At 35.6% G+C, this 12,019-nt stretch overlaps 1 protein-coding gene across 1 annotated transcript in view; it reads right to left on the reverse strand.

Annotated features, from left to right (window-relative positions):
- Positions 1–12,019, reverse strand: part of ATRNL1 (attractin-like 1) — a 536,085-nt gene that overhangs the window by 473,431 nt on the left and 50,635 nt on the right. The gene's annotated exons all lie outside the window — the stretch shown is intronic.

Here is a 12,019-nt window from a genome sequence, read left to right on the forward strand (position 1 = left end):
AATTTTTGCTAAATAAGGAAATGTCAGCGAAATGCATCATTTTTAAGTTACAGGACTATTAAAATCAGAACAGCAGAAATAATTTTTTATTTTTCATTTGTTCTGTAGTAACCAAAATGTGATCTCTTCATCATTAGTTTATGCTCTAGACATTGGAAGAACTTTAAAATCTTGTTACTTAAAATCTGAATATATTCAGAACTTTGCTTAAAAAAAAAAAAAGAGACAGCATATGCATGCACTATTTGCCTCTTGTCAGTGACTGTACATCATTATTGACTGGCTTTATTTCTAGATAGGGAACACTGAATTTTTAGGACAGCAGTGTGTTCCACTTTAAGCATTATCAATCATGGAATTGAAATTTTTGTCATCAGTGATGGCATACAGATGTTGTACAACAGCTAAATTATTTCTGCTTATAGTATCAGCATCAAATTACAATGTTATGTCCCTCTCAGCCTGCCTAACTGGGATAAATCCTTCCCTCGAGCTACTGGACGTTACTAAAAAGCAAAGCTATTGAAGTCAGAATGGGCATAACCTTCTTTGGAAATTCAATGATAACATGCTAAAAAAAAAAAAAAAGGAACAAAACCACCACCAAAAAGCAAACACACCAAAAAAAAACCCAAAAACCCTAGTCTGCATCCTAAATGTCACACAGGACACCAACTTTTTAAAAAGGTTCCAGGGAAGATCTGGAAAACTACTGGCCTGCTATTCTTCTGTTTCTACCAGAGGAATCAGCAGAAACTATAAGAATGGACAGAATTAGTCAACAGATAGATAATTGCCATCTACTCTTAAAAATCAGTGTAGTTTTCATAAAGAAAAGGCCTGTTTTCCAAACCTATTAATGTTCTGTGAAGAAATCAAGATGTGGTGATCCAATTGATACACCAACATGGATTTTCACAAGGCTTTTAACAAATTCCTCACCAAAGACTTTTGAGGAAACTTGACTTTTGTAGCAAGAGAATGAAGGCCTTTGTATAGCTAAATAATTGACTGTAAGATATAGTAAGAAATGGTAGACAGGAACAAATGGCCAGTTCTTAAAGAATACAAGGTCACCTGTGGACTCCCACAAGGATTTCTGCCTATATCCAAGGTATTCTATGTACACATTAATGATCCTGAAAGAGGATGAGCAGTGAAGAAAGTTTATTGATAAAGGCAACTACTAGAGGACAGAAAGAATAAGATCAGCCTTTGGAGAACCACAGAACAAGTTCTTGTCTGACCATGTGACTGAGCAATAAAATTACACATGAAATTCAACATAGATAAATTTTAAACTCAGTAAGCTATGGTTTAGATTGACTGAAAAGGAGATGGTCTCTTAACTAACCATCACTAGTCAGTAGCAAACTCTCATCTTAGGATAACTTATGAAAATATCACGTCAACACTCTGCAATGGTCAAAAAAACCAAGACATGTTAGGAATAGAGAACACTGTTACCATACTGTATAAATCCGTGGTTTGCCTACACTTAGAAAACTGTGTGCCCTATCAAGAAAGAAAATATAGTAGAGCTGGAGACTGTTTACAGGTGAGCAGTAAGAATGATAAAAGGAATTTAACGGCTTCTGTAACTGGAACTACTGAGTTGGCTAAGACTTTTTCACTTGGAAAAAAAGAAAATTTGGAAGTAATGATAAATGTCTATAAAATAAGTGACACAGGGAGTGGATATGAAAAGTCTACAGCCTCTCTGAATATAAGACAAGATTTATCAAATGCAGCTTGAAGAAGCCACATTCAAAACAAACAAGAGGAGGTAGTTCTTCATACAAAAAGTATTAAGATCTCCTTGGCAAGGACACCTCCTGACAAAAGATGGCCTGGATGCAAAGGTTTACACTGAGTCATGGAGAGACTGGACAAGCATTTAGAAGAGAGCTGCTGAAGTTTACTAAATCAAATACGTTGTCTACATCAAGTTCATAATTTTAAAATATATTTTCCTGGGGCAGGGAGCCATATTACATTTTTCCAATGTGTATTATCAATTTTGGGGCAGCTTGTTACAATTACTTCTTATACACCAACAACCAGGCATCTAATCTGTACCAAACCAGTTGTCAACTTTTCCTAGCACTCTATAGAAGAATGATGTCCGGTAGTATTCAAATTACCTTCCATTCATTAAATTATGGAGATACTAAATTCCCATTGTTCATTATACCTTCTCTCAGAAAAGATTAATGATATTTGAATGAGATCTAATGAGAGCATGAACAATTCAGTATATTATTTCTTAAGCATTAATAATAGATACTGTAATAGAATTGTAACCTCAGCAAGATTCTGATTTGGTAAATCACTGGAGGAAACACTTAATTTGAATCTAAAAGTGCTTAAAAATAAACAATTGATTAAGTATTCTTTGATCAGGGAAGAGCTTAGAATTATGAAAACGGTGCCTCCAGTCAGAAAATAAAAACAGTTGTCTTTTATTATCGCTACCATTCTTGCACAGAAATGTAGTGGTCAATAGTGTCCCCTAGTGGCAAATACTGAATAAAACACACAAACTACTCATGCCAATTGATTTGAGATTTTCGTTTCTGGAGACAGGGAACTGCAAGAATTCATATGGCAAATCCAAAATACATTTAGATGACATTGACTATATTAAAATGAGGACAAGCAAAAGCTTTGTAAAAAAAGTTAATAATGCAAAAATGTTAACAATACTGTGAAGCAGCTCAGTGATTGAAAGAAGGTCACGGATAGCTTTCTTACAGTCTCAGTGCTTCACTGCAGGTCTACACTAAACGACAGGAAAAGTGAGACAGAGAGGACACACACCATGTCCCCAGGTCTTGTTCTAGCATGGAGGAAGGACACATTCTAAGGAGACACACCTGAACTTAGGAGCTTGAAAGCAGTAGTTTTTCTTCAAAGAACACATCAATACCCTGTGCATGACACACACATGCATTAAAGTGACATCAGTTGACATTGCCACCAGAAGAGGCACTCCTGGCCCCCCCTCACTGCTTACTCTTCAGCTATCATTGCTACTGGCACAAGTTTTCGTATGGCTGCACCATGACCCAGCATACATTTGCTTTTATTTTCAGCCAGGCTAGCTTTTAATCTGGTTGTGTTCCCTTATACGTCTCACCTTGCGCACATATGCATAGTTGTGCAACACAAGTAAGACTGCATGGCCAGGACTGTGTCTTCAGTGAAAGTGTAAAACATTCATGGAGTTATCACACTAGGGATCAATCAGTACAAAAATGGAATATATAGTTGAAAAAACCCAAAGCAATAGAATAATATTGACTTCTACTGAAACATCACTTAAAGAGCAAATGCTTTTGTGTAGCTTATAAAGGCAAGGTAACTGTAGGACTTATAAATATCATTTACAGGTTTTCCTACTTAAATACATATACCATGAAATATCACCATTATTTCAGCATAAATACATTTTCTCTTCAGAAACATCACATTCACTAAATACATGCCTTTTGTGCAACAGAGCGCACTACAGCTGCAGAACAAAGATAATGAAAAATATTTTTTATTATTTTCTATGCAAATATGATTTTTCTCCATTTATTTAAAATTGGATTTCTTTCTTATCTTCCTAATGTGCTACTTAATCCACTGGGGGGAAAAAAAAAAGCTTTAAAAACAGCAAACAACTTTATAAACCTGAATTGGAAGTCAATTGTGTTATCCTCAAAGGTAGGAAAAAATTCTATAGGTTTAAAAAAGTGATTTACCCACACAACACGAAAGAAAGAATCTAATTTCTATTTATTGAGGAGTTTCATGAACTGCCAAAGTAACTATCTGTTCCAGTAGCTCAAGTCATAAGATCAATTTCCACCTAATGAGAAAACATCATCTACTGTCTTCAACCCTAATCTTTTCCATTGGGATCATAGGAAAAAAACCAGAAGTATTGATGTGTTGAATACAAATGTCACAGTCCTGTATTTCATACAATCTCATCAAAGCTTTTAAATATTAGTATTTGTTGTAATTTATTCTGCATTTGTTTGATATCTGATCATTTGAGTTGAGAATTATTGATTTAACATAATTTTTCAACCACCACAAATATAAACACAGTATTACTATTCTGAAGTACCCAATAAAATCTTCATATGATAATGACTTTGAGATTATGAAAAATATTTTTTAGAAAAGAGAATATATCTGAATATACTTTCAATAAAAATTCTATTCAAGGTTACACCAAGCAGTAAATCACCTTTCTTACAGGAAAGTGATGAGATAGTAATGACGTAAAAATTCAAAGTTGCTATGTAAATGAAAAGATAAATGTTCAAGAACAGCTGACCAGCATTCTAATAGTAGGTGTATTCACGTATCCCTACACTACCACAGCACAGCTCCGCAACATCCACACAGGATGTAATTATTTCCCCCCTCCTGCAAATAGTCTAGCTCCAAATGAGACTTAATGGTAGGCAGAGAGATCCTGGATAGGTCTCCAGCTAAAGCAGCATGGTAGCAAGCTGTGCCAGGACTCAGCCTCCTCCATGAATGAAACAGTCAGAAATCCTAATGCACTCAAGCTGATGCAGTTCTTGAAACACCATCTGGTCGCTATTATTCAGTCGCATTTCCTTCCTCAGCCAGGAAGAGTGGATCATCCAAGGGCGATCTGGCTTTGGGGAATCTGCAGGGTCAGTCTGAGCAGGCAAGCCAAAAGGGCTGCACTGCCCGGCACTGGCCTTTGGTGCGTTCTACTCAACAGTGCCCTTTAACTCTTTGACTTCAGGTCTCAAACTCAGGATCAGCTAGGCTGGTACAGAAGAATAAGGCCTGATGCCACGGCAGTCTTTACTGGAAGCACATTGCATGGAAAGCTTTCCTAATCTTTCGTGACTGAGCGCAAGTATACTCTTTGGTAGAAGCTGCATGGGATTTGTCATCTTAATATTAAACAAAAAAATGTTTTGCTGCTTAGTCTCTAAAAGAAACAGGGACCTTTCAGATTAGCAGTAGCTAGCAGTACCCATTGGATTACAGATTTTGAGACTCCATGCTAATGCCAGCGGGATATCGAGCTCTAGTATCTCGGCTAGCAACTTTTAGAAAACTTCACAGCTCTAATACTCAAAAGCCTCCTTCCAGTTTTCAAACTAGATGTATTGATGGCCAGTTTACCCCAATTTTTCTTCTACCAGTGTTGATATCACTGGACTTAAAGGGCCGGTCTGACTATACACCCCACAAATTTTTAGAAACAGCAACGCTGTTCCCTCCCAGCCTTCATTTTACTAGCTGAAAAAAAACCATGCTCTGTTAGTATCCTCCATAGGCCTGACCATTCTAATGCTTCTCCCTCTAAGACTGTTTCAATTTGTATTCATAAAAGTGTAGTAACAAAAATGAAGTAGAGTACTAACATTTTCAAATATTTAACTGTAGATTCTGTGACTGATCATCCTACTAGTGCACCTGACACTTTACAGCCTATAGTTCGTAGAGTATATAAAACTAAGAATATTCATATTCTGAGATAGACAAGCAAGTTTTCTTCCATGTCACCTTCCACACTTCAAGCCAAGATTATAAAACAAATTCTTAATATTCTTAGTCCCTAAATGTATAAATTTACAATTTATACTGAAGTAATTACATCCCACTCATTACTCTAACCCTTTTTTGCAGGATATTCTGGTCCTCCTTCATATTTAAAGCAACTCCCACCTTTGTATTACCAGATTTCATTAGCAGTCTTATGAGTAGATTATAAAAATTATGTAACAAGATCAGTCCCAAGATCAGTCTTTAAGTAGTACTGATATCTTTCCATCCTAAGTTACCTGTTCAGCACGCCCACTCACATTTCACAATTAAGAAGCTCTGTTCCCCTTACTGTTCCCTTCTGTATTCCCTGACTTAACTCAGTTTCAATTAGTTCCTATCAGCAAATGCTGAGGTTCAGATAAAATATATTGCATTTTCTTGTCACTTTTCTTACAAGTTATTTTAGTGTGAAGTACATTGATAAATCCACATTTCAATTGTTTCACTATTCAATCACACCACATGTTTAATTATTTCTTTCCTCAAGTTACGGTCCAGAACTTTACACACTGCTGAAATCAAGATAACAAGTTTTGAGCTGCGTGAATGACTTTCCTCCTATTCTTCAATAAAGGTGCCACAGATAATGAACTATATTTAGTATATTTCCTTATCAGGGAGATCAGTACTATCTATCCCCTTCTCATGATCAGGGCATAGTATTGCATTTGTTCATTACTTTAATCAAGTGTTTGCATGTTCTACCTTGCTACATTCATGTGCATGCATTTTAAATAAATATTTAGAAGGTCATAGATCTCTTTTAAGTGGATTACATTTTTCATTGAACCTCACAAATAGTAGGGGACTCTCTTCCTAAATCTCAGCTTAATTGCACATACAGAGCATTATCAGCCACTTTAATGCAGCCAACTATTTATTGAAATGAATCCAATATATTCTACTAAACTTGCTTTCATTAATCATCAGATGACACCACAAAGGTATTTAAAATTGAAGTTGGCTCTTCATTTAACTGTGATGTTCTTTTTTTGCAATAAATATACTTAATTTTCGCACACAGAATTTTCAGACACTGAATTTCTAATTATGATAGCTATATTTTGTTTACAAATTGCACAAAGTCCTCCAACGGTGCTTGACAAATTACTAAATTCAATCTGAACATAAAACTGAAGAACCTGTTTCCAGTATATATGAAATAACCATTCACGTTAAGCCAATTCCTTCCTATGAATTCTAGATGTGCAAAATTTCCATAGACAACTCTCATTTCTATGATACACATAATGAAATTTACAAATACGGAGTGCAAAAATTGGATTTTATCTTAAAATTGGAGGAGGAAAGAACTCCTTGGGTTTGTGGTTTTATGTGCGTATGTAGTATTAATGCACATATATTTAACAGGACATCTCCCAGATGGTAAAACTGCCTTTCCTTCTGACCGAATGGATACTTGGACGGGAGAAAACCTGAAAAGGAAAATCTAGACAAAGAGGGCATTATCACAGCGCAGAACAGTTATAAGACACTTGCTTCTAATATTTTTTGTTTTTTCCTTCCAAAAACAGGTTTGTCCAAAGCAAATGTTACATCATAGGTCCTCTTCTCTGAAAATACATACTTGTATGCTTTCTGTTCAAGAACATCCAGGCACAACAGGCCAAAATCTCAGATTTCAGACCTCTCAGCATTTGGCACAAGCTCTTTCCAGTGTGGCACTTCAACTGCCACTGCCTGACCCCACATCTCAGACCTTCTCCATCAGCTTCAATAAACAAGCACCACACAAGCACAGCTTTGCTAAATCTCAGCACTGAGGAATACGGCAGGCCAAATGAGACTATGACATCAACACCTTCCACTGAAGCAGAGGGAATGAACTCAGCTGTAGTTGTTGCAAATACTCTGATAAAGTAATCAAAATTTGATCACATAGAAGAGTTAGGCTTGATTAAGAAGTAGAAAATTATGAAACATAATGTATAGGATTGTTAAGTTTGAAATAGCTAACCATAGAAACCTTACCAAGAAGTTACTGGGTTTTTCTATGTTTTGTTTTCAGAAACTAAGGAGACCGTCGTGGACACCAGTTATGCTGCTTGGAAATCCCCTTACCCTTCCCATCTTGATTTGAATATCAAGAATTCCAATCATTAGAGCTAGGTAGAACTGACCAATGATTGTTTGGGGGTAAGAATATTGATAAGGTTATATAACTAACAGACCCGATCATTATAAAGTTTAAATTTAATAGCGAGCATATTATGCATCTTTATGTAAAAGAACTTATGTAACAATGACTCAACAGCAAAAGTATATAAAAACTGATGGATTTTGATATTAAGTTGGACATGTTGGACAGAGCTATCCCCCGTGTCCCCAGCGCTGCAATAAAGAAGTGCCTGCTTATCTACTTTGTGTAGATGAGTTTTTCTTCCGATTGCTAACATAGTCAGTCCTTTCAGGATAATCTAAGTTAGACACACATCAACATAGTAGTTCTGGCCATACTCAAGATGCTGTTAGAATAAACGCCATAGTAATGAGCAAGGCAAAATACTGAATTTTACACTGCAGTAGTCATAGCAATACTTTTATACTTTCATTGTTTACTTTTCTCCTTACATAAAGGCTCATTTTTCCCTAGAGAGATGTTATAAAATTCAAGCTGCCTGAATTGCTAATAGACATATTTCAAAGTTAATTAGTTAATTTCAGAATCTGGTCTTCTGCTACATCTCTATCTGCTAGAAGCAGCTCTGTAGGGAGAAACAAGTAACTATACACATTCCAGAATTTTTATTGGTCTTTTAACTTTGGACTAGATCTGGTCCCTAGGACTGAATGCCTGTTTGTGGCTGGTGTGCATTAAGTGCAACCCTGGAGCTCATCTTCTGATGTAGTTCCATCTAAAAGGAATGCAGTTCCTGTGTTTTCAAACCACCTCATAATGTAATCCAAAACACAGTACACTTGGAGGATCAGATTTGCTTTGAAGGTACCCTGCTGATCCTCTTAAAGACCAATGTAAATGCACCCTGTAATTCTTCCCTAGTAGATCCCCCTTTTGCTTGCAGTACTGATGTTCAATTGTGAAAGTACCAACAAAGTTTCTCTTAAATGCAATAATGTCTTCAACTCTTCCCCCCCACCCCGTCCGCACCCAGTACAAAAGGTATCAGCACCAAGAGCATCCCCATATCACCCTGGACAATGGAGAGGAAGCACACTGTGCCTGTGCTGGGGCTCTCAGTGACAACTCCCACTAAGCATTAGTCACCACTAACTCCTTAGTCTCCCCATCACAAGATTGTTTCCTAGTGAGCATATCAATTTTGTGGCGTGACTTGAGTTCTTGCTGGTATTTACATCCCTCCCTAAAGTGCTGATCCCCAAGATGGGCACTATAATCCAATGTTCTCTCTCAAATGCCTGTCACAGAGAAAGGGTCACTTCCTCTCTACTCAAAATTCCTCATGTGAAAACTATTACCTACAGTGATTTGCAAGTCTTCTAACGATCAGTGCTATCTAAGACAGGCTTTCTTTTGCTGACACAGCCTGCAGCCATTGTTCCCAGATCACTTTACATTAAGTGATATTAAGACAATTTTCTACACTATGACTTTAAACTGGATGATTTATAGCTCTTTAAAATGAAACTATCTTCCTTTATTTACCACACAGTGAATCTTATTGTCTTACCTGAAAATTTTACCACGAAAAATTATATGTAATAACAGAAATCTTTTATTAAAATGTTGTTTAACATCAGACAAAAACGGGTCACTGGAAAATTCTCCAATTAAGCACTTAGCTATTGCATATTTTACAGGTAGCTATATTTTTATTTCCTTCTGTAAAAGAGTTTTCAACCTATTTAATATGTGGCAGGCTAGTTATTTCCTTTACATGCCATTAAATCTAGCACCTTGAAGAAATCAAAGAACATCTCTATCAACAAGACCTGTAATATTACTTTTAAAAAGCATACAACACATTCATAGTAGTTAGCAATATTTTCAGCATGTCCAAAGATAGTCCATTTAACCCTTTTAAAAATGTGGAACTGTTTACAATCCTTCCAGTTATCCTGAATTTTTAAACCTGTTACAGAATGTAGCTGTTTTGAAATCTCTTCTACTCATTTACAGCCTGAGACAATCCAAGACAAGGTGTTCCTGGTATCAAAGAGAATTTGCTGGCTGTAAACGTATATTTGGCAAAAGGTAACATCTTTCTACAACAACCTTCTTCTACTTCCTCAACAGGTCAAACAGTGGAAGAGCCACTACTTTTGTCTCAGCCAAGTCCCCATTTCTTTTTTTACCTGTGCCTAGCAAAGAAAAAGACAGCAAGTTGGTAGTTTTAAGGCATCTTTTTTTCCTCCCTCAGTTAAATCCCCAGCCTTTATCAGCAGACATCAACACATTCTGCTTTAGAATACCAAGACAGGTTAGCCAGTAATGGGACAGCATAATATGATGTAACACTCAAAACGAATCGCTCTTCAAGAAAAACTTCAGCCTGCTTTATGTTGCCTGAATATTTTAAATTAATGAGATTTCAAGTAAATACTAAATTTTCTTCCTATATGTACTTTTGAAACAAGCAATCTCAGAAACATTTAACATTATTCAACATTATTAGCATTATTAAAAATAAAAATTTTATTTTGAAGAAAAAGTACATTTACCAAGTACATTTTTTAAATGTACTTTTTGTTAAAAATAAAAATAATAATAATTATCATTATTATTATCATTATTAAATTATTTGCTTTCCAGGTCTAGAAAATTTTATTGTCATGGCTTTATTCTATATTTATACGACTAGCAGCTAACTGCAAATATCTACAAGATCCTTCTTCCACAAAATGTATCTAATAACGAGAGGACCCTACTTTTTTACTCAAAACAATTATTGTATCCCAAAGAATACAGTGTTCTCTTTCCTCAGAATACTTGTTTTAAACGAGAAATTTTCTGCAGAGCTGCTCCTTCCACAGCATCCACAAGATGTCACCATTGTAAAAGAAAGAAAACCCGTGCGTTGTAAAATATGAAAGGCCTTTTTTGAGTTCTGAACCATGGATTTTATTTATTGTACATCTCAATCAATGCAGTCCAATAATTTTTTTTAATATAGGGACTAAACACACACAAAAAAATCAAATGTGAAAAACATAAATTCTCTCCGAAAACATAGAAATCAAGACCCTATTTTAGCCACTTGCTTTGAATTACCAAACAAAAAAAGAACTTGGCAGACAGCAAGAGTAGTAAGATAAGTAGAAACATTTATTATTCTAGCATTGCAAATAACCCACATAGAAGACACTGTCAGTTTAGAAAATATAGAATATATAGATGCAAATAAATAAATAAATAAATAGGACAGAAGCAAGTAGTCCCCCAGAGAGCTTAAGGAAAGTTTGGTATTGGTTTGCATTTAATAAAGAAAAACAATTATGTATCCAAGCCAGCTCATCCGTCACAGAATAAAAAAATTAAATTAATTGAAATCTATGCAGGTTTGGTGAAAATCCAAGCAAAGCAAATTATCTCTATATAATCCTACTCACTGCAGGAAAGAATAGGAAGCTAGTATGCACAGAAATGCTAGATGAAAAATAGGTACTAACTCTGAAAGTTAGACTTCTAATTTTATTTTGTGCTCAAAACTTCTAATGAAGATTATACCACTGTAGATGAAGGTATAGTCTAAAAAGTGCTTCCAAAGTTTTGTGACTTTTCCCCATTTTGTGCATAGTGATCTGAAGATGCAAGTAATTAACATGCAAATAAAAGGGGGATATTCTTGCTGCAAGTTCTATTCACAACTTCCTTACAGAGATTAAGCTTTCAGGATTTTTTTTGTGCACTACAATCACAGAAGGTTGTAAAGGACTCAGTAACAAGTCTGCACTGCTTCCATCCAGTGACCATATTGCTAACCCACTTCCTTTCTGTGGCTGCACTGACTGCCTTTTAATGAACAACTTCATTAATTATTAAGAAAAGAAATGTATTAAATCTCATGGTGTCTTTGGTCTAATAGGTGTGACAGCTAACAGGAGTAAGTCAGTCATTTCCTTTGACATGCAAAAAGAAACAGCAATAAAACAGAAGTAGAGGCAGGAAGTAAAGGGAACAGGGCATATGAGCTAAGTAATCTGGAGGTATTTTAATGTTTCTTTTAAGAGATGAATGGCAATTTCAATGCATAGCAAGCTAACCCAACTGAGACTTCTAATAGGAGTGGTAAAGGATAAAAAGAAAAAAATTCACAAACATCTAGCATAATTATAGTAAGTGAATTAAACATTTAGGATCTTAAATAATTGATCTTTAATAAGAAACAATTATTTACAGTACTGGGAGTAAAACTACAGCACATGCTTACAGTACATCCATTACTCCACAGTACATGTCCACACAGACATTCTTGTACCACCATAA

This window comes from Haliaeetus leucocephalus, unplaced genomic scaffold, assembly GCF_000737465.1.
Source record: "Haliaeetus leucocephalus isolate CR32 unplaced genomic scaffold, Haliaeetus_leucocephalus-4.0 Scaffold184, whole genome shotgun sequence".
NCBI lineage: Eukaryota > Metazoa > Chordata > Aves > Accipitriformes > Accipitridae > Haliaeetus > Haliaeetus leucocephalus.